At 43.5% G+C, this 15,350-nt stretch overlaps 1 protein-coding gene across 3 annotated transcripts in view; it reads left to right on the top strand.

Annotated features, from left to right (window-relative positions):
* Camk1d (calcium/calmodulin dependent protein kinase ID) overlaps nt 1-15,350 on the top strand; it is a 407,618-nt gene that overhangs the window by 362,462 nt on the left and 29,806 nt on the right. The gene's annotated exons all lie outside the window — the stretch shown is intronic.

Raw genomic sequence — 15,350 nt, 5'->3', positions numbered from 1 at the left:
TGCTTACCCCTTCTTAAAAACCAAAAGAGCATATCCAGGCTTGGTGGCGCCACCTTTAATCTCAGCACTTGAAAGGCAGTGGCAGCCGAACCTCTGAGTCTGAAATCAGTGTAATCTTCATAGTGATTTTCAAGACACTCATGGCTACGTAGAGAGACCTTGTCTCAACAACAGCAGCAGGAACAATTAGTTAATTAATTAACTAAAAAATAAAATATACATCCCTAGTAGGTGGAATCTATTTTCATTTCCCTATTAACTTATAACAGAGAATCTTCTCATGTGCCATTGTGGCTTTGGAGCGGGTGGGTGAAAAAAATACTGCAAAAGTACTAATATAACTCCAAAAAAAATCACAATTAGGAAAAAAGTGACTAGAAATCAAAACACATGATTTTAATGCCTCATTTCCTGCTAGAGGTCTTATCTCCTTGATCCAGGAAATGTCTTCTAGCCCATGCCCTCCTTAAAGGCATTTCAGGATCACCCATTCCGTTCCTTATCATTAGGTTTTGTTTTGCTTACAACTACTCTAAAGTCGTTTTTAATTGCACTTGTATTTGTAAATATTTATTATGTGATAGGCTTTTATAGCAGGTTTAGCTAGACTAGTTTCTATAATTGCTAGGAAATGAAGTTCCTCTCCTGATCATCCCCCAAAGAAGGGGTGTTCTCTACTCAATAGGCCTCCCCTGCCAAGGATTAGAAGGCGCCGTAGTGGGAGAAGCTTCCTGCAGTCTGGCATCCTTTTGCCTGGCATCCTGCAAACACCCCTCCCCTTGTGCTCTCTTTGCCTTGTTACCTAGGAAGCAAATAATCTTTCTACAGCAACATTCAACTGGGCAGCTTGTACAATCCAGTGTGGATTTGGGTGATAGCTCCCCTGGGTCTGGACCATTGATTGCTGCAGGAGAGTCTGGCCCACTGCAATACACCCCATAGGGTTCTCATTTATGGAAATACGTGAGTGCTAAGGCAAAGATATTACACTTATATATGTCTTCATTTTCTAAGCATGTCAAACATTGTCATGGTTTAACTGGAAAATGTTCCCTACAGACTCCTAGGCTGCCAGTGGGTGGTGCTGTTTTAGGAACTCCTGGAGGCTCTAGGAGGTAGGACTTAGCTGGGGGATATAGTTCACTGAAAGGGTATGTCCTTGATAACTCTATCTTGCCCTTGTCTCCATCTCTCTCTACCCAACTGTGAGGAACTGTGGGGCAAAAATAACCAAGTCCTCCCTTCAAGTATGTCTGTCATGTATATTGGTCACAGATATACAAAGGTAACTAATGCTGCCTTTTCTGCAGTAGTTCCTTGCTTTAGGGGAGGAATGGGAAATAGACCCTTTTGAGCATCTATTAACAGTTATGAAATCAGTCCCCTAATAAAATCATACACATACAATTAGTCATGGTCCTGGGTAAACAGAGTTAGTTATAAGGACCCTGTGTTATTCAGCCTAGCTCAATAAATTTCCAGCTACATACAATTCTCCTGAGAGGTCCTGACTCTCCTAGCTCAACTGGGAAGCTTAAAAAAGTAAATGAAAGACTAGACCTTTCTTGCTAACAGTTGAAGCTGATCTTGGTGTCCTGGAAGGGTCTTTCCTGGGACTGTACTCATCGTGGGTCTTTGGGTCATATTTTCTTTGATATCTTGACATAGAAAAGAATATCAACAGTTGTTGAGGATGATTATTAATTAGTGTTTCTTAGAATTATCAGGTAAGGAGCTGGAGAGAGAGATGGCTCAGCAGTCAAGAGCACTTGATGCTCTTGCAAAGGACTGAAATTTAGTTTTTAGCACACAGTGATGGGCAGCTCACAACAGCTTCTAACTCACGCTCCAGTGGATCTGATGCCCCTTTGACCTGTGTGGCATCCCCAACATACACACATACACACGCATACACATGCACACGCACACACATGCACACGCGCACACACACGCACACACTAAAAGTACAACAAATCTTTAGAGTTTCTGAGTAAGCAACTACAACTAAGTAAGAATGCCTTAGTGTTCCAGCCACTTTAACAAGGCACAGCAGAGTAAACAGGGACCAGTAACAATGCCTGCAATTCTGTTGACCTCAAAGGCCAGTAAAATTCCTGGTGAGCCTCTGCTTCTTGCTTATAGTAGGCTCCATTTCTTGCCGTGTCCTCCCTCCCACAGCAATGAGAGCACACAGAAGCAAGCTCTCTGGTATCCTTTCTAAACCAGCCACTGGCAAAGAAAATGGGATCATCTTGCTTGGCAAGCTAACCAAGTGGCCCAGTGGAAGAAGGAAAATTCCAAAGAAAAGTCACAGTGTTGCTAGAGACAGCTACAAGGAGTCGACAGCCAATAGGCACCTAGCTGCATCTGCCCTGAGCCACAACTAGGAACATACTAAGCTATATTAACGTAATTAGCAACGCCATGTGGAGCTTCAAAGAGTCCCAGGGTGCAGATATGACATGTGTATCTTGGTGTGTCTGAACAGTGGTGTATCTAGACACTTACAGTTATGATACACAATGTAATATTTCAAGTTGGTCTTAAAGGAGGACACACTGTATTTCTTGACTTCTACGTTAATAAGAACTTGCTATGCTCGTATTGATGGTTTTCCCTTGGTACCACTAGCTTTCCTCAGAAAGTACACTCAAGTTGATTTCATGCTTGTGTCAGAGTTGAAGACGGTGGGCAAGGATTCCTTTTTTCTTGGTGATAGCCAGAGCTCGGCCAAGACGAGCAGGGAATGGATGGACTCTGGGCGTGTTAGTTACATCCTATAAAGTGTTCCGATGCCAGCTGAATATTGGTAGCATACACCTGTGATTTCAGAGTTGGGGGGGGCAGAATCAGGAAAAATGGGTGTTCAAGGCCACCCTGGGCTACTTAGAAAGTTCCTAGGCAGTCTCTACTATATGAAAAGACAGTGTCTTAAACACTTTCTGGGTATAATTTCCGTGCACCATGGCTACGTATAGAAAACCACTGCCTTTGAATTTAACATTATGTTAATATTATAATAACATAATATTTTAACCCACTTATGAGTCCAACTTGTCTGGCTGTGTACGTTACTAGCACTCTGGTAGAGTCACCTAGTCTCTAGCATATTTCTATCTCTAGCACCCAGGTCAGCTCCTAGACAAAGAAAGCACTATAGAAATGCCGGTCATTGACACGGAAAGTAACACAGTGGAGGCTGTTGGTCTCATCTGCTCAGCCAGCTGTTGGAGTCCATGGGATGAAGCAATCTTCGAAGACAGGGATATTTGGGAGTTGGAAGAATATACCACTCAAGGTCTGTGGAGAAGACTGGAGAAGATGGACATACAGGAGGAGAGAGAGAACATCCTAACAGGGAAGGGATGCAGACCAAGGCTATGTGTGCTGTGGTACTTAGAGGGCTGATCGAGTCTCCCTGTAAAGGTCCTACAGCCTAAGTTAGTAGGGATGGCAAAAAATTAGCACTAGGTTAAACCTGCATTAAAAGCAGAACTAAGGGCTTTGGATATGACTCAGTAAAGTGCTTGCTACCCAAGCTGAGGGCCTGAGCTTGGATCCCCCGCATTCCTATAAAAGCTGAGCTTGGTGGGGCAGGCCCATAATCCAAGTCCTGGGGATTGGTAGGAACAGGTAGACTGCTGAAGCTCAAGTGGATTCCTAGAGCTCACTCCCATGCCAGACTGACAAATAGATGAGTTCTGGTCCCATACTCAAAAGGGAAGGTGGACAGCAATTGAGGAAGATAACTGAGTTCTACTTCTGGCCTCCACATGGATATACACATGCCAACATCAACATGTACGCATGTATATAACACACCAACAAAACACACCAATAAAACTTGTGACTTTCAATCTCAGACTTTGGAAACTTCAACTTTTTTGTTGACCCCACCACATATAACCTTCCATCCATTCTCTGTCTGTAGACTGTATACAGTTATGGAGCAGGCTGAGACCAGCTTTCCCCAGGAGAAATAAGGGTCACACCAAGACCCTTATTCTCCATTAGAGTGGAAGAGAAGCTAGCCTCTCCCAGTTTTGGAACTCTCCCCTATTATTTTCAATTGATCAGCCTATCATCCTGAGATATTAGGCTACAACAAAAATGGCTGAGACGGACCACATCGCCACATTGTCTTCTCTCTGCACACCACGTAAACATCACTCATTTAACCAGTGTGGGTGCTTGTTAAATTGCCTCTCTCTGCGTTTCCTTTGCTCATTTCTCTGTTATCCATCATGTGGAAGGAGAAATCGCTTTTCTGTCAAGGCTGCTCATTGCTGTTAAGCACACTTGAGAGGTCCTGATCCTGTCAGGGATCTTGCTCTAGTGCTGAAGATTTACAAGAAGCACCTTTGCCTGCAGAGCTGGAGCTAGTGTGAAAGATAAGATAGTGTATGCTGGTGTCCGGAGTGGTGGCCTTCACCTGGCCAAGAGAGTACAAATGCCAAGGAAATAGACTTCCCTTCTCAAGACAGGAGTAAGCATCTCATGGGCTAAACTCTCACTTCAAGAAGGTGAATGGTTGTTTCTCTAAATGATGCTCAGACATGCATCAGACTGCAGAGAACACACTGGCTTCCTGCTGAGATGAAAACTGGTATCCTAAGGGCATTCACATCCCCGAATGGAAGAAATCATATAGGTCAGAAGCAATGAGAGCAAGCTTGATAGGCTCAGCTAGGCTTGACCATGACCTCTACCTGTCTGTCTGCTTAGAAGAAATCATAGGCAAAAATACAGCAATGGCTTTTCTTCTTCTCTGACCTCCCATACTTTTCAGATATTAGAAGTAGGCCACATAAATATTGATGTGCCTATGTGTGCATCCAACTTAATTATCTCTTAAGAAAGGAGTGAAGAATGCTTCATTTATATACAGGTAAATTCATTTTCTCACACAAAGACTGATTCTTGCCAAGGCAGTCCCAGCGGTTGACAGCTGGCTCTTTATGGAATACATATTTTCAAGGAAAGAGCAAGAGACCAAGCGTTCAAAGTTGAGACTGCAATGTAATCACTGGGCCCTAGCCCAAGCTGCAGTATTGCAATAGTGACTCACATTCTTGGTACCAGGAAGGTTAATAAACATAAGAATAATTGCTGCTGTGACCAGCAAAAGTGGTGACCATCTTGTAATACCCTGAAATTTGCATGGTAGAGTCCATCACAACGTCCAGGTCACCCATAGCCCCCTATCTGAACTGTACCTAAAGAAGTGTAGAAAACCATATGATTATTTCATTAGATGCTGAAAAAGCTTTTGACAAAATACAACATTCCTTTGTGATAAAGGTCTTGGAGAGAGCAGGATACAAGGAACATACCTTAACATAATAAAGGCAATATACAGCAAGCCAACAGCCAACATCAAACTAAATGGAGGGAAACTCACAGCAATCCCACTGAAATCAGGAACAAGACAAGGTTGTCCACTCTCTCCATATCTATTCAATATAGTTCTCAAGGTCCTAGCTAAAGCAATAAGACACCAAAAGGAGATCAAGAGGATACAAATTGGAAAAGAAGAAGTCAAACTCTCACTGTTTGCTGATGATATGATAGTTTACATAAGTGACCCCAAAAAGTCTACCAAGGAACTTCTCCAACTCATAAACACTTTCAGTAATTTAACAAGATACACGATTAACTAAAAAAAAATCAGTAGCCCTCCAGTACACAGATGATAAATGGGCTGAGAAAGAAATCAGAGAAATATCACCCTTCACAATAGCTACAAATACCATAAAAAATATTGGAGTAACTCTAACCAAACAAGTGGAAGACCTATATGACAAGAAATTTAAGTCTTTGAAGATAGAAATTGAAGAAGAAAATGGAAAGATCTCCCATGCTCTAGGGTAGGTAGAACTAACATAGTGAAAATGGCAATCTTACCAAAAGCAATCTATAGATTCAATGCAATCCCCAGCAAAATTCTTCACAGACCTCGAAAGAGTGGTACTCAACTTCATATGGAAAAACAAAAAACCCGGGAAAGCCAAAACAATCCTGTACAATAAAAGAACTTCTGGAGGCATCACAATCCCTGACTTAAAACCCTACTACAGATCTACAGTATTGAAAGCAGCCTGGTATTGGCATAAAAACAGACAGAAGGACCAATGGAACTGAATAGAAGACCCAGATATTAATCCACACACCTTTGAACACCTGATTTTTGACAAAGAAGCAAAAATATCAAATGGAAAAAAGAAAGTATATTAAACAAATGGTGCTGGCATAACTGAATGTCAACATGTAGAAGAATGAAAATAGATCCATATCTATCACCATGTACAAAACTCAAGTCCAAATGGATCAAAGACCTCAACCTAAAGTCAGCCACACTGAACCTCATAGAAGAGACAGTGGGAAGTATACTTTAATGCATTGGCACAGGAGACCACTTCCTAAATATAACCCCAATAGCACAGACCCTGAGAGAAACAATTAATAAATGGGACCACCTAAAACTAAAAAGCTTCTGTAAAGCAAAGGACACAATCAACAAGATAAAACAACAGCCTACAGATGGGAAAAGATCTTCACTAACCCCACATCAAACAGAGGTCTGATCTCCAAAATATGCAAAGAACTCAAGAAATTGGTCATAAAAGAACAAATAATCCAATAAAAAAATGGAGTACAGATCTAAACAGAGAACTCTCAACAGAGGAATCTAAAATGGCTGAAAGACACTTAAGGAAATATTTAACATCCTTAGTCATCAAAGAAATGCAAATCAAAACAACTCTAAGATTCTATCTTACACCTATAAGAATGGCCAAGATAAAAAACACTGGTGACAACTTATGCTGGAGAGGTTGTGGGGTAAAGGGAACACTCCTGCATTGCTGGTGGGAATGCAAGCTGGGACAGTCCCTTTGGATGTCAATGTGGCGATTTCTCAGAAAATTAGGAAACAACCTTCCTCAAGACCCAGTAATACCACTTTTGGGTATATATCCAAAGGATGCTCAATCGTGTCTCAAGGACATGTACTCAACTATGCTCATAGCAGCTTTGTTTGTCATAGCCAAAACCTGGAAGCAACCTAAATGCCCTTCGACCAAAGACTGGATAAGAAAAATGTGGCTACACAGAAAAAAAAAATCTTGAATTTTTCAGGAAAATGGATGGAGCTAGAAAACATCATTTTGAGTGAGGTAAACCCAGACCCAGAAAGACAATTATCTCATGTACTCACTCCTAAGTGGTTTTTAAACACAAATCAAAGAAAACCAGTCCACAAATCACAATCCCAGAGAACTTAGACAACAATGAGGACACTAAGAGAAACTTACATAGATCTATTCTACATGGGAAGTAGAAAAAGACAAGATCTCCTGAGTAAATTGGGAGCATGGGAACCTTGGGAGAGGGTTGAAGGGGAGGGGAGTGGCAGGGAGGGGAACAGAGAAAAATGTAGAGCTCAATAAAAATCAATAAAAATAGAAGTGTAGGAAGTAAATTAGGCTGTGAATTAGTGATACGGGCCTATAATCCCGAGTCCCAGGGAGACTGGGACAGGAGGGTGGCGAGGTCAAGCCTAGACTGAGTAACTTAACCTGTATGAAGAGTAAAGTAGAAAGGGTTAAGACTCACTCGCTGTTAGAGCGCTTGTCTAGTTCGTGTGAGGATTTGGGTTTGGTCCCCAGGACAAAAGAAAAAAGGAAGGGAATGAGAGAGCGGGGAGGACAGAGAGAAGCAAAGGGGAGGGAAGAAAGAAAATTGTGGGGCTGGAGAGATGGCTCAGAGGCTAAGAGCATTGCCTGCTCTTCCAAAGGTCCTGAGTTCAATTCCCAGCAACCACATGGTGGCTCACAACCATCCTTAATGAGGTCTGGTGCCCTCTTCTGGCCTGCAGGCATACACAGAGACAGAATATTGTATGCATAATAAACAAATATTTAAAAAAAAAGAAAAGAAAAAAAGAAAGAAAATTGTATCTCCAAGGAAAAGCACCAGAGACTCAGTACCCATGTGCATGGAATCATAGTTAACAGACTCAGAATGAACTTTTAAGAAATGCGTGTCCATTTACCAAATCACAATGAGACCCCACCCTCCCTTAGGTCATAGGATGTGCATGGCAAGAAGCAAGCACGCGCCCTCCCCAGAAAATGATGTACAAGAAACAACCTAAAGCCAAGAGCTTTTTATGTAGATAAGTTCAGGACGGTGGAGATGCATAGCCTCAGCTGTGTCTGTGAACCCGTGCATCTCCAGGTTGCCCTTCTCAGTCTAGAGAAACACGACTGCACATAGCTCTTGTTCTTATCAGGTCAGAGTGGCCCAAGCTGGCCAGTTCTTTCGTGCCCTCCTTTCTCTTGCTCTAAAGGCCAAACCTGCAATCTCCTCCTGTCATTTTGGCATCGGCCCTTTCGGTTAATCATGGCAACACTTGGTTGTGCTAATTCCTGAGTTTGCTTTGGCTTGGTTTATTGGTAGCATCTTGGTGTGCTTGCTTTCCAAGGACTGGCATAAAGGCTCCCTGGCTTCTCTCCATCCTTTGTAAGTAGTAGATCCTATGGATGCTAAATGCTTGAGAGTGGCCTGAGAGTCCTAGTAGGCTCAGTCTGTGCTGCATGTCCTGATTGGTTAGACTTGAGCTTTGTGAACATCTGAAGCCTTCTCCTCTGCTCAGGGCAGGGACCAAATTAGTCTCCTATACCAGTTGTTTTAGCCTTATCTCTCAAAATAAACTTTTTTCAACCAGGGGGTGCAGGGTACGCAAAACACTAAGGAGGGCATGCCATAGCCGTGCATTTGAGGTTCTGAAGCTGTATATATATAAAAATTTGTATGATTTATTTATCTTTTATTTTATGTGCATTGGTGTGAAGGTGTCAGATCCCCTGGAACTGGATTTTCAGACAGTTGTGAGCTGCCATGTGGGTGCTTGGAATTGAATCCGGGTCCTCTGGAAGAGCAGTCAGTGCTCTTAACCGCTGAGCCATTTCTCCAGCCCCCTGAAGCTGTATATTTTAGATGGCAGTGGTCACAACTCCCTGCCACTGATGTCAGGCAGAGTAGTCTCCACGGTTGTCTGTGACCCTCCTCTAGGGAGCGTCCCATGGACAGAGAAAGTGGGAGAGAATAGCTGGTACCTGTCAGTTCCCAACCTAAATACATAGCTGTGGGCCAGAAGGAAGCACATTTTACTTCCCCTACTCCCTTATCATCATCTAGAAACTGTCATGTATGCAGCAGCTAAATGCTTTGGCATATTTAGCCTGGATGGAGGGCAGAGGATTGACAGACATCCACTTTACTAACATTTATTGAGCCTAAAACATGCCAGGCAATATGATGGGGTGCAGAGATGGCTCTATTCCTGCCCTGGTCTTGGAGGCACTTGCTGCTGGAAGCAACAGACAGAAAACACATAAATTGTTATCTAGTCTTGCTTGCTGTCATGAGGTGGGAGGCCAGTGCTGCTGTAGATCCTGGGACTGAGCTAGGAAAGGCCCGAGGCTGTTTTACAGGACAGGCAACAACCACCTGGCATTGGAAATTAGCTAGAAATCTGCCAGGAAAGAACCAGTCTAGGCTCTGTCTTTAAATAGGACTCTGAGAACACCACATAGATTGGTGGATTTTCCCTCAAGATTCAGTTTCCTAAGGATCTGGTAGAGTAGCATATGCCAGTTTGTCCAGTACTCGGGAGGCTGAGGTAGGAGGATTGCAAGCTTGAGGCCAGCTTTAGCTACATACTGAGGTCATTTCACAGCTTTACTCCATTATATCCCATCCTTGATAAAAGGGAGAGGCCCTCCTGTGTTTGAGAAAAGATGTATCATTCAATTAGGAACATAATTTTAGAAACACAGTTTGAAATAATTGAACTAGCTTCCAACTATAGAGATCCAAAGCCTGAAGATGATAGGAAGGATATACTCAGTGGACTGGGGGAGATAGAGACCTGAATTAGGTCCCCAGAAAATACACACACACACACACACACACACACACACATGCACGCGCGCACGCACACACGCCTGCATGCACACCTTTCTTCACACATGAAGCCACATAAAACTGTACCGTGCATGCACAAATATACAAAACAAAGTAAAATTTGACATTTCTTATTTGGTTATCAGGATTTTTAATTCCTTTAGCACAATACTAAACACTCAAGAATTGAAAGCGGTCTCTGTTGCATTTTGAAACATTTATTCCTGGGGATGCATAGAAGCAGAAAAGAGGTGGTGCATTTACCGAGACGTGATTAAGCAAGTACACAGAGAAGAAAAGGTCATTCTGCTCTGAGGTGACAGGGAGGCAAGTGCTAAGCAGTGTTTGTGACTGAGAGTAGTGTGGTAGAGAGTGGAAGGGGAAAGACCTCAGCTCACACTGCCACACCCGCAAAATGCTGGTGGAGGGATGTGGGAGCGTATGCCACAACTCCAAATGACGCAGTGTGCATGAGGCTTTTTTAGATTCCTGTCTTCCAGCCATGTGGTAGGAGACTAGTGTTCTAGTTAGCCACAGAATGCAGTGTGAGAGCTCGGGAGTGGCAGACGGACATAGTGGGATGTACATCGAGAGCCCATGGGCTATGGGATGCAGAACTCCACACATCCTCAAGGTAGGGTTGTGGATCTGCGTAGATGCCTGTCTGCCTATCATCAGAACTAGAAGAAAAGGGGGAGTGGGGACAGGGAGAGACTAGGAAACAATCGGGAAAGAAAGGAGAGGAGAGGGAAGGAGAGAGAAGGAGAAAGGAAGCCAGAGTCATGGGAAGAACCCAGCCCATCTGAATGCACAACACTAGTTTGGAATTCCTTACAGGCTTCCGCATCCTTGGTTGACCCTGGAAGTCAATCACCTCCACACTGGATGTCTACACACAGAGGTGCTTAGATCTAAAAAATATTTCTTGTGAGAACTATTTTCATTGCCAAAAGTTGCACCACATTCCCTAACCCAGTGTCCCTGGCCGTGGGGAGCTCTTCTCACTCCTTTTTGTCTGTGTCATGCCTGTTTCACAACTAGTGTGAATTGTGTTTGGCCTGTCTCGAGGAGTCTCCAGGCCTTTTTTGCTAATTTTCCCAACTTCCTCAAGATGGTGTATCCATGTGGATATTATGCCCGAAATCCAAAACCCGAAACCTGAATTAGCTCGAGATGACTCGGATGCAAAAACAAAGAATCTTTATTTGCAAGTTACAGTAGCATCAGCGACAGGAGCAGAGCAGGAGAGACTCCAAGTGGCTAAAAGCCAGTGTCGTGAGTTTTGCGTGTGATAGGTTTGGAAACAGAGGTAGAGATGAGGCCACATAACTGGCCAAAGAAATAGAGAACCCACAGGTGCCTGTAGTTATAAAGCCAATGATTCATGGTCTTCATCCGCCTTCCTTCGAGACAGACTGAGGGAGATGGCTAGGGGCATTATCAGCCTGTCTGTGGGCAAGCAGGATTGTAGAAAAATGAACCTCTGCTATATTGATCCAAATTCCAATACAATCATGTCAGATCATCTGGGTTCTTTACAATGCTCCTGTGAAGAACTGCAAAGCAACACAAAGGAGGAAAAGTCCCCTCTCACAAGACCTTCTGGGCTCTGATGGGAAGAGGCAGAAGTTCTGGGATGCCTTCTAGACAGTGTAAACAGTGTATTGGGGAGCAGCGTGATATATACCGTGAACCTTCTAAGTATGTGTGAATGTGTTTCTGAGGGGCTGAACCTTACTTTGAATGTTTTACATAAAATACAACACCAACAACTGAATGGCAGCCCAGACCTCACTGCTTTGGTCTAACCAGAGTGGGAAGGCCCGGAGGAGAAGGAAATTATTTTCCAAGGAAAGCTTCATGCTGTTCTGTGAGGACCAAGTCCAACTTTGCCTTTGGAGTGATTGTACAGTGTGATGCTACCACTTAGGTGCAAGCGCTCACTGCTCGGTTCCAGGGAGGTGCTACTGGGAAGAGGTAGGACCTTTTGGTGTTTGGAATCTGGCGGGAAGTCACTAGATCCTGCCCTTGAGATGGGTGCGTGGGAATCCAGTCTCTCAGTCTGCTCTCTGGTCATGACATAAGCGGTCTATCTCACCATGTGATCTGAGGTTTATAGCAGTGGATCCATCTGATAGTGGGAGTCTCAGAATCTGAGCCAATAGGGGACATCATGCAAGAGAGGGCAGAAAGAATGTAAGAGATAGAGGACAGGAAGGACATTGTGAAATGCTGTCTTTGGACATAGTATGGCTGTTACACTTTTGAACGCATAGCAGCTGTGGTTACCTGTATAAGACTAAGCCAGTTGAAATTCCAGCAGGACGTGGGAGAGGTTTCCAAGGCCCACTGCTAGCTGAAGAGCTGTCAGCAGTTCATGGCAGCTGGGAGAGGGGGAGTCTGCTTTCTTTGGCAGCGTGGCCACTGACAGGTTGCCCAGGTGCCACTGGATAGCCCCACAGCGATGCACATATGGGCAACACTAATTGGACCTTGTGGTTTCTTTTCTTTTAGAAACCAAAGAGGACATGAAGTAGGTAAGGGGATGGGCTGTGCGGTCATCCAGGTGTGGATATAATCAGAATATATTGTATGCATGCATGCAGATCTCAAAGAAAGAGTAAAAAACATTATTAAAAAGTGACTGAAACCACAACCCCTCATGTATCTGCAAACTAGAGGAGCCAAACAAGGCCAGGTCAGGCTCAGCGTGCCACTGAAAAGCTGTAGCAGCATCAACCACATCCAAGCATTCTTTGGACTCTGAGTCCTACTGGTACACAGGGACTACTGATCGTCTTTCTGTCTTGACTAACCCTTGGCAGAAATTCAGCAAGCTTTTTTGAAAGGGTGTGGGGCACGTCTTAAGAAATGTGAGTTTTATTCATCTCACTCTGGGTATGACTGACTTTCAAAATAAATAAAAAACGCCTTTTAAAGCAAATAAATCTTTCATACATTTTTCCCAGTGCCCATCAGTGAGCAAAACGGGGCTGAACATATTATGTGGTTTTAGACTAGAAGATCAATGAGGCTTGGATCATGACAATATGCAACCCAATTCTGAAAGCATTTGTTTGAGCGTGTGCATCCCTCATTATCTTCCTTCTCATAGCCTGAGAAAAGAGCAGGTGGGAGAAAGTCGGGAAGGCTCACATAAGTGCTGAGACTCAGGCAACGTGCTCCTGAGGAAAGTACATTGGTAAACGTCCTCTTGTCATTCCCTGGGGTGTGAACAGTGATTTGAAAGTTGAGACTGGGTAAGCAAGCATCTCTGTGCTTCCTGACTGTAGATACAATATAACCATCCTCCTGCCATTCCCAATGCCATCCCTTTCCCACCATAATGGCCTGTATCAGACCAGGAGCCAAAATGGACCCTTCCTTCCTTAGGTTACTTTCATCATATGCAGTGAAAATGTTTCCAATGTGTAATTCAATGTCTGGCACTTGTAAATGTAATGCTTGGCATTGGTAAACGCTCAGTGGATGATGGCTATTGTTACTAACTCCCACAAGACATACTCACCATGATTGGTTTACCTATTATAGGAAACTAAATGTTCTGTTTGTTGCATTGGGGTAAGACTGAACTGGGGGACTCTAGAGACCAAGACTCGGCTAAGTCTTATTTATTGTTATATAAGCATTTTGCACAATGCCATTGCTTCATATCTCTCTGTAGAATTGAATCAAAATGGCCTTTGTTCTTCTAGGCGAAGTCGTCACACACGTGCCCAGATCTGTCACTAGCTGGGCCTTGAGACTGTCTTCTCTCCAGGGCTCAGTTTCCCAGTGTCCTAGAGAGGAGTAATGAGTTCTGGACCCCAGGATAAAATTCTGACTGTGACATCTACTTCAAGCTTTAAGTTTTTGACTCACGGCCTCAAGCTGGGAGCAGTACCTGCCACCTGTGAGTTCTGTAATCAGCGAGACAGTTTCTGAAAGGACCACAGAGAGGGAAATTGATGCATGGAGGATTTTGTCAGGCACTAGACAAATTGGAGCTCAAGTGATATTTGTTGAAAGTTCCCCATCCGTTCCAGTTGCCTTGGAGAATGTCATTTATTGGCCATTAGGATGTTTTACTGCAAAAATGAAATAAAAGTGAAAATTTATTGTACTTGAGGAAAACATGGTTGAAATTGTCTTTTTGAAGTAAATATTCATTTTAAAGCATTCAACCCTATTTAGGGTTGGGGTGCTAAGGCCAAATCCAAGGATTTCTTTATGCTATATGCAAGTATTTTACCATTGACATATAACCTTAGTGCAACTGGTTTCTTATGTCTATTAAAGTATGTGCTGTTACAACATACCCAGGTTGCATTCCTGCACATGTACATATAAGCATAAGTGCGTCAAATAAAGCATTTTCGGTTTACCAGAAAACAATCAAGAAGTGCTCATTAAGTCATGTTGAGTATATTAACAAAGGACACCAAAGATCCAGTCACAATGGCACACAGCTATAATTGCAGCCCTGATAATGAGACAGGAGGATCATGAGTTCAAGGCCACAGTAGGACTCTTTCTCCAAACCCTATAGAAATATCATTTAAGACATAGAATCTATCCACCAGGAACTTATCAGCAAAGGGAAATTTGAAACGTTATAACTATGACAATAAAGCACAATCTTTCAAAATCTCTTGAGGAGACTCAGAAAAGAGATGAGATTTGAGCTCTTAAATGGTTAATGTGTAGAGAGGCCTGAGCAGAGTAAGAAGGTCGTCTGTGAAAGTGAAGGCGTTAGGGACCCATTCATCCAGCAAGCTTTTGCTCGCTCAGGTTGTGCCAGGCTATCCAGGATTGTGCAAATGAATGTGATCTGATCGCCACCTTTGGGGAACACAGAGTCTAACGCAGAGGTGATGAACCACAGACACAAACCAGCACACCAGCTATAACAGAGGGGCCTGGGAAGTTGGGAGAGCACAAGAGAGAGATGCAGAGCTTTGCATGGTACTGGGGACTGGGGACAGGAAAGACATCCCTAACAGTGGTCACACACCTAGGGCTTTGTAACCTAGCAAGTCATTCCCGGCACAGAGAATGGGGTAGGGAAAACAATATTCTAGGCTAAGGCTGAAATGGAGCCTCTCTAAGCCATCTCTAAATGAATGTTTGCTGTCTAGCTTTTATGCTTTCTCTTTAAGATGAGTTTAATGTTGGCCATCTGTTTCCCTGTCCCCAGCTATAGCTGTAATTCTGGATCAGTCGGTGTTTTGGCCACCTTGTTCCAGGCCTGGGACTAGCTGGTACTCAGTGAGCATTTGCTGATGATCAGAGCACTGCCTGACCAATAATCCACTGTCTCCTGACCCCGAAGGAGCCTGTGCTGAGGAAAGGTAGAAGTGGTATGGAGAGGGAGCCGGGGG

This window comes from Myodes glareolus, chromosome 14 (assembly GCF_982192425.1).
Source record: "Myodes glareolus chromosome 14, mMyoGla1.1, whole genome shotgun sequence".
Lineage (NCBI taxonomy): Eukaryota > Metazoa > Chordata > Mammalia > Rodentia > Cricetidae > Myodes > Myodes glareolus.
Note: the sequence above shows the minus strand (reverse complement) of the source record. Positions and strands in the feature narration are given on the sequence as shown.